Source organism: Tursiops truncatus, chromosome 9 (genome assembly GCF_011762595.2).
Source record: "Tursiops truncatus isolate mTurTru1 chromosome 9, mTurTru1.mat.Y, whole genome shotgun sequence".
NCBI lineage: Eukaryota > Metazoa > Chordata > Mammalia > Artiodactyla > Delphinidae > Tursiops > Tursiops truncatus.
Genome location: NC_047042.1, coordinates 50,481,416 through 50,494,695, shown reverse-complemented (window position 1 = coordinate 50,494,695; position 13,280 = coordinate 50,481,416). Strand labels below are relative to the sequence as shown.

The 13,280-nt window shown below is 38.9% G+C and overlaps 1 protein-coding gene across 2 annotated transcripts in view; it reads right to left on the bottom strand.

The window, feature by feature from the left end:
• Nucleotides 1-13,280, bottom strand: part of MTERF1 (mitochondrial transcription termination factor 1) — a 603,361-nt gene that overhangs the window by 467,033 nt on the left and 123,048 nt on the right. For both annotated transcript variants that reach the window (XR_012333983.1, XR_012333984.1), the window contains exons 4-6: nt 10,470-10,582; nt 5,932-5,978; nt 5,290-5,370 (exon numbers count right to left, since the gene is read on the bottom strand). The gene's annotated coding sequence lies outside the window, so the exon portion shown is untranslated. The remainder of the gene's footprint in view (nt 1-5,289; nt 5,371-5,931; nt 5,979-10,469; nt 10,583-13,280) is intronic.

The window sequence follows — 13,280 nt, the reverse complement described above, 5'->3', positions numbered from 1 at the left end:
CAATGAAAACACGACGGCCCAAAACTTATGGGATGCAGCAAAAGCAGTTCTAAGAGGGAAGTTTATAGCAATACAATCCTACCTCAAGAAACAAGACACATCTCAAATAAACAACTTAACCTTATACCTAAAGACTTAGGGATAGAAGAACAAGAAAACCCCAAAGTTAGCAGAAGGAAAGAAATCATGAAGATCAGCTCAGAAATAAGTGAAAAAGAAATGAAGGAAATAATAGCAAAGATCAATAAAACTAAAAGCTGGTTCTTCGAGAAGATAAACAAAATTGATAAACCATTAGCCAGACTCATCAAGAAAAAAAGGGAGAGCTCGACCTGCTCCTCGGAGGCCACAGTCTCTGGCCTCACATCGGCCTGCTGTGGCTGACCATGCCCAGCCCGGTTGTACTAACTCAGCTCAACCCGCTACAGTCAGTTCATCCCAGCCAGCTCCTGCCTCTTTGCCAGGTCCTGCCAAACCAGCTCAGCCAACTGTGACCAACACAACCCAACCGGGTTGGACTGACCATACCCAGCCTAGTGTCCCTCAGTCTGCTGCACCTAGGCCTGCACCCTACAAAAATTCATCTTGCACTTCTCTCCAGCGGGAGCCTGCTTCTCCTGCTGTGACTAAGCGCCAGTCCCCACCCAAGCTCCAAACCCCATTTCTATTCCAAGACTTCAGCAAGCAATGAATTCCATGGAGGGAACCCAATGTTTCTGAGCCAGTACTGTCAAAGCCCATCAAACAAGAGCAGAGGCCAGAGTGGGAGGCCATGAAGAGGTGGGCTCAACAAGAACGTGAGAATGCTGCCAAATACAACTCTTTGGGGAAACTGCAATTTTTCATTGAGAGGGAAAAAGAAATGGAAATTGCTGACTACTACGGATATGTAAAGTAAGAGCTGCTAGGATTGTTGGTGCCACCTTGGGTACCAGCTGTTCTTCCATACATAGATAAGATAGGTATAAATTTCTCTTTTTATTTTGATATATTTTAAAACAATAAAACTGAATAAATAAGAGTAATAGAGTTAATAGATGAGTAATAAGCCTTTTGAATTTTGGAAAAAGAAGAAAAAAGGGAGAAGAGTCAAATCAACACAATTAGAAATGAAATAGAAGTAACTGACACTGCAGAAATACAAAGGATCATGAGAGATTACTACAAGCGAATATATGCCAATAAAATGGACAACCTGGAAGAAATGGACACATTCTTAGAAAAGCACAACCTCCTGAGACTGAACCAGGAAGAAATAGAAAATATAAACAGACCAATCACAAGCACTGAAATTGAAACTGTGATTAAAAATCTTCCAACAAACAAAAGCCCAGGACCAGATGGCTTCACAGGCGAATTCTATCATACATTTTGAGAAGAACTAAAACACATCCTTCTCAAACTCTTACAAAATATACCAGAGGGAGGAACACTCCCAAACTCATTCTACGAGGTCACCATCACCCTGATACAAAAACCAGACAAAGACGTCACAAAAAGAGAAAACTATAGGCCAATATCACTGATGAACACAGATGCAAAAATCCTCAGCAAAATACTAGCAAACAGAATCCAGCAGCACAGTAAAAGGATCATACAGCATCATCAAGTGGGGTTTATCCCAGGAATGCAAGAATTCTTCAATATATGCAAATTAATCAATGTGATACACCATATTAACAAACTGAAGGATATAAACCATATGATAATCTAAATAGATGCAGAAAAAGCTTTCCACAAAATTCATCACCCATTTATGATAACACTCTCCAGAAAGTAGGCATAGAGGGAACCTACCTCAACATAATAAAAGCCATATATGACAAATCCACAGCCTACCTCATTCTCAATGGTGAAAAACTGAAACCATTCCCTCTAAGATCAGGAACAAGACAAGGTTGCCCACTCTCACCACTATTATTCAACATAGTTCTGGAAGTTTTAGCCACAGCAATGAGAGAAGAAAAACAAATAAAAGGAATCCAAATCAGAAAAGAAGAAGTAAAGCTGTTACTGATAAAGTAAAGCTGATGACATGATACTATACATAGAGAATCCTAAAGATGCTACCAGAAAACTACTAGAGCTAATCAATGAATTTGGTAGAGTAGCAGGATACAAAATTAATGCAAAGAAATCTCTTGCATTCTATACACTAATGATGAAAAATCTGAAAGAGAAATTAACGAAACACTCCTATTTACCATTGCAACAAAAAGAATAAAATATCTAGGAATGAACCTACCTAAGGAGAAAAAAGACCTGTATGCAGAAAACTATAAGACACCGATGAAAGAAATTAAAGATGATACAAATAGATGGAGAGATATACCATTTTCTTGGATTAGAAGAATCAACACTGTGAAAATGACTCTACTACCCAAAGCAATCTACAGGTTCAATGCAATCCCTAGCAAACTACCAATGGCATTTTTCACAGAACTAGTACAAAAAAATTCACAATTTGTATGGAAACACAAAAGACACCGAATAGCCAAAGCAATCTTGAGAAAGAAAAGCGGAGCTGGAGGAATCAGGCTCCCTGACTTCAGACTATACTGCAAAGCTACAATAATCAAGACTGTATGGTACTGGCACAAAAACAGAAATATAGATCAAAGGAACAGGATACAAAGCCGAGATACACCCACGCACATATGGTCACCTTATCTTTGATAAAGGAGGCAAGAATATACAATGGAGAAAAGACCACTTCTTCAATAAGTGGTGCTGGGAAAACTGGACAGCTACATGTAAAAGAATGAAATTAGAAGACATCCTAACAGCATATAAAAATAAACTCAAAATGGATTAAAAACCTAAATGTAAGGCCAGACACTATAAAACTCTTAGAGGAAAACATAGAACACTCTATGACTTAAATCACAGCAAGATCCTTTTTGACCCACCTCCTGGAGAAATGGAAATAAAAACAAAAATAAACAAATGGGACCTAATGAAACTTAAAAGCTTCTGCACAGCAAAGGAAACCATAAACAAGATGAAAAGACAACCCTCAGAATGGGAGAAAACATTTGCCAATGAAGCAACTGACAAAGGATTAATCTCCAAAATCTACAAGCAGCTCATGCAGCTCAATATCAAAAAAACAAACAACCCAATCCAAACATGGGCAGAGGACCTAAATAGAAATTTCTCCAAAGAAGATAAACAGATTGCCACCAAACACATGACAGAATGTCCAACATCACTAATCATTAGAGAAATGCAAATCAAAACTACAATGAGGTATCACCTCACACTGGTCAGAATGGCCATCATCAAAAAGCTACAAACAGTAAATGCTGGAGAGGGTGTGGGGAAAAGTGAACCCTCTTGCACTGTTGGTGGGAATGTAAATTGATACAGCCACTATGGAGAACAGTATGGAGGTTCCTTAAAAAACTAAAAATAGAACTACCATACGACCCAACAATCCCACTACTGGGCATATACCCTGAGAAAACCTTAATTCAAAAAGAGTCATGGGGCTTCTCTGGTGGCGCAGTGGTTGAGAGTCCACCTGCTGATACAGGGGACACGGGTTTGTGCCCCGGTCCAGGAAGATCCCACATGCCGTGGAGCGGCTAGGCCCGTGAGCCATGGCCACTGAGCCTGCTCGTCTGGAGCCTGTGCTCCGCAACGGGAGAGACCACAACAGTGAGAGGCCCGCGTACCACAAAAAATTAAAAATAAAAGAGTCATGTACAACAATGTTCATTGCAGCACTATTTACAATAGCCAGGACATGGAAGCAACCTAAGTGTCCCTCGACAGATTAATGGATAAAGAAGACGTGGCACCTATATACAATGGAATATTACTCAGCCATAGAAAGAAATGAAATTGAGTTATTTGTAGTAAGGTGGATGGACCTCTAGTATGTCATACAGAGTGAAGTAAGTCAGAAAGAGAAAAACAAATACCGTATGCTAACACATATATATGGAATCTAAAAAAAAAAAAAAAATGGTTCTGAAGAACCTAGGGACAGGACAGGAATAAAGACGCAGATGTAGAGAATGGACTTGAGAATGCAGGGAGGAAGAAGGGTAAGCTGGGACGAAGTGAGAGAGTGGCATGTACATATATACACTACCAAATGTAAAACAGATAGCTAGTGGGAAGCAGCCACATAGCACAGGGAGATCTGCTCGGTGCTTTGTGACCACCTAGAGGGGTGGGATAGGGAGGGTGGGAGGGAGACGCAGAGGGAGGGCATATAGGGATATATGTATACATATAGCTTATTCACTGTTATAAATCAGAAACTAACACAGCATTGTAAAGCAATTATACTCCAATAAAGTCGTTTAAAAAAAAAGAAGAAGCAATCCTACAAGGGGCTTAGCAATGGTGCCACAGCATGCTCTAGTGGATAATCTTTTGACATATGACCACGAGCAAAATGTGTAAGTTTCGTAAGCCTCGGCTTGCTCATCAGTAAGATCGGGCTAAAAATCACGCAAGCCTCATATGCATCATGAGGAATCAACAAGTTAATAAAAATCAAGCACTTAATCTGGTACACAGGAGGAACTGAATAACTATTTGATATACTGTTGTAAGAGGCAGGGTTGAAGGAAGAATCAGAGTAAGAGAGCCAAGCTGATGGGTTGTTTTTTTTTTCCTGATTATCTTCCTCCAGGAACTGACAATCAATGGAGTAACGGGGACATTTTTCAGAACACACAGTCCAGAAAAATCTCTAGTATAATATAAAAATGTTGATGTAAACTGGAACTTCACTCCATATTAGAGAGATAGTAAGCCTAGGGGTTAAAAGCATGTACTCGAGCTAAACAGCATGGGTTCAAATCCCATCTCCTCCTCTTTTTTTAGCCAAAAATTTTAAGCAACTTCTCTGTGTTTCATTTTCCTCCTCCATAAAAGGGGATAATAATAGTATCTAACTCACAGGGTTGTTGTGAAAATGAATTGAGTTAATAGTTGGAAATCACTTACCACAGTGTCTGTGCATGTAGTATAATGCATTAGGTATTATTATTATTATGTTATAAGACCATCTTGCAAACCATCCAGGATATATTTATACTGGAAGCACCCAAAGAAACTTAAAGAAATAATTTTACTTCTAACACCATCCAGAATCACAGATTCTGATAATGGGATTATACCGAGGCACCAGCATATAAATCTATTGCTCCAATTCTACTCTTAAGAATAACTCAAAGAATAATTCACTAGAATTTTTTAAATGCCTGATTCTGAAACGCACTGGGTGACCCAAAGATAACAGTGTGGAAATAGAATTTCATTCACACCTACCATTGGAGTTAGTGCTTGTCAACTTCTCTTCACCCTGAGGCAATCCCGGTAGACTGTTGGAAATACAGCAGGGAGGACTTTCTATTTAGTAGAAAGTAGATTTTAATCATCTTTTTTGGTTTTGTTATTGTGAAATCATAGCATTTTTAGGGAGTGATGCACTAGTCCAATCATTTTACAGATGAGGAAACCGAGATCTACAAAGGTAGTGACAGCCAACATGGAGCTGGTAAATAATGAAGACCAGAGGGGATAATATTTTAAGAACATTAGACCACCTTCTCTAAGTTATCAGAGAGAGCTCCAACTTCACACTATAAATCTGATTAACTGGATCCATATTTTATAAATAAGGAGCTTAAATTATAGCAGTATTTCACCCAGTTGAACTTCAGATTACTTCAGATGAAAGTAATGTGTCTTTTTGGATATCAGACTCTCGCTTAAGAATTTATATACTTTAAAATTCCTGTTACAGAGAACATAAATAGTACATTGAGTTTGATCAGTCAGTGAAAAATTAATCTCAGGGGGTAAATGCTTCATCTTCCAGGGCATCGGAGAACTAAATAACAAGCAATTTACTAAATTCCGTCCTGGTCCTGAAATCTTCTGTTTATGTAATTTGGATGTGTAGCTTACCCATAGAGGCTGGTCACTCCTCGTCACTCCTTGCAGGACCACCTCTCCTGAATATAATCATCACAATATATCACCATATGCATTCACTGTGATTCAGATATGCAAACTATAGAGCTCTTTTTTTAATCTAATGTTCAGAGTTAATTATATCTCTTAGCTCATGATATACCATTTAACCTCACAAGGCCTATATCATGTTTTATTAATTTTTATTGTTTCCCCCTTAACTTCTTCCATTCCCCTTGTTGCTAGAGACATCCACACAAATGTTTATAAGACATAAATGTATTTAGGTATGTTTGTATCTTTGAGAAATAGGTAATACTGTTTATGTTGTAGGTGTTTAATTTATATACATCTAACAGTGCTATAGAACAATTTTTTTCTTTTTTCATTCAACGTATGTTTTTAAGATCTATCCATGTTGCTTTATGTACATCTAGATAATTAATTCTGAGTGGTATGTAGAATTCCACTACATATGTATATTCTATAATTCACTAATTCATTCCCCTAGCAATGGATACCTCACTTACCACCAACTTTCTGTCTTCCCAAACAAACATACTCATACATGTTCCCTTATAGTCCCATGTCAGAGTGGCTCTAGAGTATATACTCAGGAGTGGGAATCTTAGTGTATATGACCAGATTTCTCTAAGCCAGAAAACTCCCCAGAATAGCTGTATCAAGTTAGACTTCCACTAACAGGGAAAGATAGTTTCCCAACTCCCTCAGCAATAGTTGGTATTACCTGACTTTCTGGTGTTCATCTATCTAACAGGTGGTAGAATGCTTTTGGACCTATTCTAGTCTACCAGTTCTCTCAAATGTTTGCGCCTTCTCCCTTTGGTTCATGAGGACTTCTGGATCCTGTACATGCCTTGTACAGGCCCTGGGCAACTAGAAATACTATCTCAGGACCATCTACGTAGACTCTTCCTCACAATCCTGCTCTACTGTTTCCACATCACAGAGGGCCATGCTGACCTCACAACTTTTCTTATGGGCTTTCATTCTCCCCTCAGGAGAGAGGGGAATTCCAGGCTCTCCTAAAACCTTTCTGGATGTTTCTACCCATCCTATGGAAGTTTTCATGCATGGAGCCCATACACAAATGCTGAGTTCTTGCCCTTTTCCCTCCCTCCCTCTCTCTCTTCCTTCCTTCTTTCCTTTCTCTCTTCTCCCTCTGCCTTCTAGAATTTGAAGGGTTTTCAACTTCTCCCTTTTTTTTTTTTGCGGTACACAGGCCCCTCACTGCTGTGGCCTCTCCCGTTGCGGAGCACAGGCTCTGGACGCGCAGGCTCAGCGGCCATGGCTCACGGGCCCAGCCGCTCCGCGGCATGTGGGATCTTCCCGGACTGGGGCACGAACCCGTGTCCCCTGCATCGGCAGGCGGACTCTCAACCACTGTGCCACCGGGGAAGCCCCCTGTATTGTGTTTTTAAGGGATAAGCAGGAATTTAACACAGACGTTGTTTCTTATAGGACTAAGAACTGCTTTTTTAGAGTCATCCAAAAGAGCAAAAGCCATAGACCTCATGTAAACCTTATACAACATGGCCTTTCCTTATGCAAACATATTAAAATGTTTCAGAATTGTTTTTGTCCAAAACTTACACAACGCATCCTCTCTAGGAAAATAAAAATAAAAATCCTACTCTCTGTAAACTGAGTAGTCCAAACAATATCTCACTTTTATTCCAAGAAAATAGGAATAGCCAAATCCAGGATAATAATTAACAAAAATAAAAGCTTCCCTCAACAACTGTCCACACTCCTGCACAGCTCCAGAGCACAGGGCCAAGAGGAAAGATAACAAAGCCTTAGCTGGATTTAAAACAGTGTACAGAAACATTTAAAGCTTCTTCTCTTCCAGTCCAGAAAGCAGTTGGCAGGAAAGGGACCCAAGCCCAATATGTATAGTCAAGCGCAAAGCCTTTCCTGAAGGTCTTCAGAATACAGAACGTTCTCCAAAACCCCCTGGGGCACCCTACTAAAAAATGTTGAGACATAAAGCCTACCTTCAGAACACTACCAGTTTTCCCCCTTGGGCTCTATCCTCTCAACATCTCAGCTCTATCAGGGTATAAGCAGCATACTATAAACCTGCCTGGAAAACCCAGAGATTTCCAACAAAATTCAGACTGGGCTGTGCCACAGCTACAAGGCAATATATTAGATTACACCTGATGAACTATGTTTCCCTCTTATAAATGAGCCAAGTGTTCCTCAATTTAGATCCAGGAGATCACTGAGTTTATAACAAAGTGCAGTGGGTGGGAAGAGAATAAAGGCCAAGATCCAAAATGGGTATTAGGACAGGGTGGCTAAGGCGGCTGGAAAATATAGATCAGTAGGACGATGGAGTGATAATGGATGAGGAAGAAAAAGCAAGAGATTAAATGATATTGTCATAGCGATTATGCCTGAGGAAAGGAATCTCCCTTTAAATAAGACTTTGCAAATGTTGCATTACTTTCAAGTCTCAAAAGAAAGAAAATTATCACAACAGCTATCATTTAGTTTTCACTACCATGTGCCAGGTGCTGTTCCAAAATGCATTACATAGAGAGTTGTCCCTTGTATCCATGGGGGGATTAGTTCCAGGACCCTAAAGATACCAAAATCTGTGGATTCTCTAGTTCCTTGTAAAAAACGGTGCAGTACATACAGTTGGCCTACTTCAGCAGATGTGGAAACCTAAAATAGGAGAGCCAACAGTATTAACTTACTTAATCCCCACAACAACCCCTGGCATTGTTGTTATTTATTATTGTCAGGCCCCTTTTTCAGAGGAGGAAAATGAGGCACAGAGAGGTGAAAGTCACACAGCTAGTAAATGGCAGAACCAGGAAAAAAACTCAGAGAGTTGAGCTTAGAGCCCACTCACTTCACCACTCCACATACTTTCTTTCAACAGAGAAAGCTAGGGGCCTATAATTCTTGGCTTAGCCCATATATTAATAGCTCATGCTTGTGTCTGGGTCTCCTGGTTACCACTAGGAAGGAAGGACCCCAGGGTAGCACGGTGGTCCTCTCTAACCTCTCAGCTTCTGAACATCACCCCATCACCACACACAGTAGGAAACAAGCTCTCTTTCAGGCCAGAGTGAGTATAAGGTATGGTTTATGAAAGGCTCCTATTTGGTCCTTTCTGTTTGACCCCCTATTAAGTTCCCATAAAGCTTCCTGGTGAAAGAAAAGCTTCCTTAATAAGAAATTCTCCATGAGGGCAAACCTGTCATTCTCTCGGGCCAGATTGTCATGGAAACTTTTATAAAGAGGAGCCTAACACTCAAGTCTTCAGGCTGCAAAAGAATCCATGCAGTTGTTCTTTTGTAAAATTATACAGATTTATTCATTGCAACAAGTGAGGCAATGACACAAGTTCCTTTTACTGATGAACGGAATTGGAACCTAATGAGAACAGTCAGAATTTCATTTGTCAAATCTCGTGCCACTCAGCTAACCCTCATACTGCAGTCCTCAAACAACCCTAACAATGCATTTAAAAACAATAATCACTAGACCAGAATTATAAAATAATTGTGAATTGATAAACAAATGCATAGCTTTTAAAAATAATGCTCAGACATCTTAGTGTAAACAATAACAGGGTCTTTTCTTCTAAAGCAGGAGTCAGCAAACTATAGCCCTTGGGCCAAATTTGGCTCATTGCCTGTTTTTATACAACCCAGAGCTAAAAATGTTTTTTACATTTTTAAATTGTTGGAAAAAAATCAACAGAAGAACATGTTAAAATCATATGAAATATAATACTTAATACCTAAAGTTTTATTGGAACACAGGAACTTACTGTGTTCATTTACTTACTGTCTATGGCTGCTTTCACACAAAGCCTAAAATATTTATTATCTGGCTCTTTACAGAAAAAGTTTGCCAACCCCTTTCTAAAGTGATAAATGATAAATATATTGCCCTGACAAATTTCTCACGATCTAAGTATCACAACTGTCGTTTTTAATCGTTAGAAAACAGTGAAGCATTCTGCGACCTATCCCAGTAATTAATTTCTAAAACCCTATTCTAAACAGACATTGCAGTCTATTATTCGCCCTCATGATAAGTTTCGATCCCTTAATTGTTTCAAGGGGTGTGTTTTCTCTTACACTGAAACAATGTCTGACTGATACAAACCAGGGCCTGAGTGAAGCAAAGCAGAAAACATCCCATGAACACACATACATTCACTTGGCAGAAACATTTTGCGCTAGGCTTGAAACCAAAACAAAGCCAGTAAAGACAGAGCACGTGGGCTTCTGTTCCTACTGCTTGCTTATTCCAAAATCCTCAAATCCACAGAAATTTTTTGTGCAGCTTTTCATTAAGCATTTCAAAAGGAAAACAGGGTACCAGGCTTCTTTTGAAACTGTACGGTTTGTTGGTGGTATTGTTTATGACTACTCTTTGACGGTGGCTAAGTATTGCATTGATATTTCTCTTTAAAAGGAATGATCTGTCATAGGATTTGACTGTCTTGTCATCCTTTTACATACATACTGGTAATGTCTTACCGTCTGCAGATCCAATATGATTCTCATCCGCGCTGGTCCCCAAACACATGCCTCTAGAATTCTTCCAAATCTGGCATCATCATTGACTTCAAAAGTTGCTCCCTAAGCAAAGGCTTTGGAGAAAGACACAAAACAGACTCACCAATTATTATAATTCAGGCATCTCCTAGGACTTTATAAATGTGCTATAATAAATTAAGTATGTTATGTCCTGAGTTACATAAAACTTTTATTTGTATTCAAACGCTAAACTAAGCAGCAACTTCTCCTTGGGAGGTACTGGCAAGGAAGAATTCCCCCCTCCCCCGACTAAGGACTAGGGAGTCTGTGATCCAGTCCCAGGTCCTCTCTGTACCCATGCCATAAACTGGGCATTGGAGCAAATGTTCTACTCTTATGTCAATTTCACATTGTTCAAATATGTTTTAAAGTTTTGCAGAATTCTCTGGAGACAGCTGTCTTCTGATCTTAATCAGAAAATTATTCATGACTCACAGATCCCAAAGACTCCTTTAAACAAGCTGGGGAAACTGCGGAAGCTCAATCAACATCTCTAAAAGCTGTTCTAAAACATCTTTACAATCAAATGCAGTATCTTTCCCAAACAAAATGAAAAATTTTATCTCTGACTCACATTCAACCACTTCAAGAGATATTGTTTATTTTAGCCCACAAATATATTAGTTAATTTTTACAAGCAGTTTTCAAAAGAAATAGGCCAGCAAGAAAATCTACTTAGCCAACAAAGATTTTCACGGTTCTACTGAATAACTCATGCCTCTGTTTGTCTTTGCTAGTCGTTACTAACTCAATCTGAGTCAAGGAAGAGAAATATCTCTCTACCACAAAGCCAGATTTTTTGTTAAAAATTGAGCCAAAGGGAAGAAAGAAAAAGTGGGGGGAGGGAGCACATATTTAATTAGGCCTAGGCTTGTTGCCTGATTTTCATTAGGCCCCTGCCTGATTCTTATTTGGCCCACTCTAAGTACTTTTAGGCCACTGGGCACAAAGGCCAGTGCTTATTTTCATGGTTGTTTCAATTCATCAAGAAAATCCTTTGAAAGATGAAAGAAACTCCACATTTTTTCACCTGTTGTTCTTTCTTGTGTGCCTGTCACTTCACTAGCCAAACTTGCTTCAAGCCAAACCAAATGCTTTCCAAACCTCTACAGCAGGCCTTTGAAGATCTGAAGTTAAGTATTTTCTTATGCTCACCAGTATAGCTTCCAAATAAGGAATAAAAAAATAATAATGTAGTTCTTAAGCTATTTTTTTAATACCAGAAATGCAAAAGCACATTCCAGTATGTGCAAAAAAGCAAAATTCCTCTTCCCCAAGTTTAGAAGTCATGTGCCAAATACACCTGATGTTCATTACCACACCCACAGCACATTGCTTATGTATGACAAAGTTCCTGCAAAGACCATATGCTGTTTTTATTATTACCACTTCACAAGTTTTCCCAGGCTCACTAGAAAACGTATTTTATAAGACCCGCCCACCGAGTAGGCTCATCTTGCTACACTGATGAAATTTGGTTTGCTATTTACTTGATTAGCAATAAACATCTCTCCTTATTTCCAACAGCACAGCAATTAGGACACTGATCTGTCACCACTAACTTCAAGTTTTGGCTTTCATCAAAAGAAAAGGAATTTGCCAAGAAGAAAAAACACACCTCTACCTTCAAACTAAAACAGTTCTGTCTTCTAAACAATATGCACTTTCACACAGCTCCAGCAAACCTTCTTCAAGCAGCTTACAAAGGAGATACTAAGAGAAGTACAAAATAGACCCTAGTTTTAGGTACTGGTTTGGCTGACAGAGATGCAAATAAGCGAAAGCTGATATTGGAAAGCAGAAAATACAACCTAGTTGATACAAGAGGAAATGAGGTTTCACTAATCTGTTGATTCGCTTTAAGGGAGTGAAAAATAGACAAGACAAAACTACTGCACATAGAGGATATATCTACACTTCCAGAAACTTTTATAAGAGTCTACACCAAAGGCTTTATTTTAAAGTTATGAAGTTTACATTAAATATGTATTCTTAGAAAACCAACTAAAAACCAAAGAACAAAGTAGAGGCAATTCCCTAGATGGAGCTTATTTAGCATAGTCAGAGATTATCTAAGATATGATAATAATGATAATAATCATCATTATCATCATCATCACCAAATACTTGCCATGTCCCAGGCACTGTACTAGGCACTTCACATACATTAACTTCAATACTCTCAATATCATTAGGTAATGATACCTAATCACTAGGTAGGTAACATTATCTCAATTTTACAGAATAACCAAGGCTCAGAGATGTTACATAACTTGGCCAAAGGCACAATGCTAGCGAATAATGGTAAACTAAGAGCAATTAGTTAAAGCACTATTCAGCAATAACTTGATTTCTCTGAAGTTTATACAGTGACAAAATCATTTCATTATCTATAAGTGTTTTCTTATCACAAGTACTTATTTCTGTAAGACATAGCAAATAAGAAAGAATCCACTGCTTCCTCACCCCAGGAATTTGTCATGGATCTGTTCTCCAATCCTGCTCACTCTTGATGTTTACCAAATGTGAGTAACGGTAATTCATTCAATGAAATTTTTTGAGCATCCACAACAGACCAGGCAGTATAGGACTATCCTAAACTTGATTGTGGAAAGGAATGAAAGAATTTATCCCTATCAACCAGAATGTTTCATCTGCAGCTAGGTTTTGCTCAGTCCTCATAAGCCTATGGGAATAAATGAGATTGCATTAATCAGCCAAACCGGATTTCATGGCTTTCCGCCTCAACTT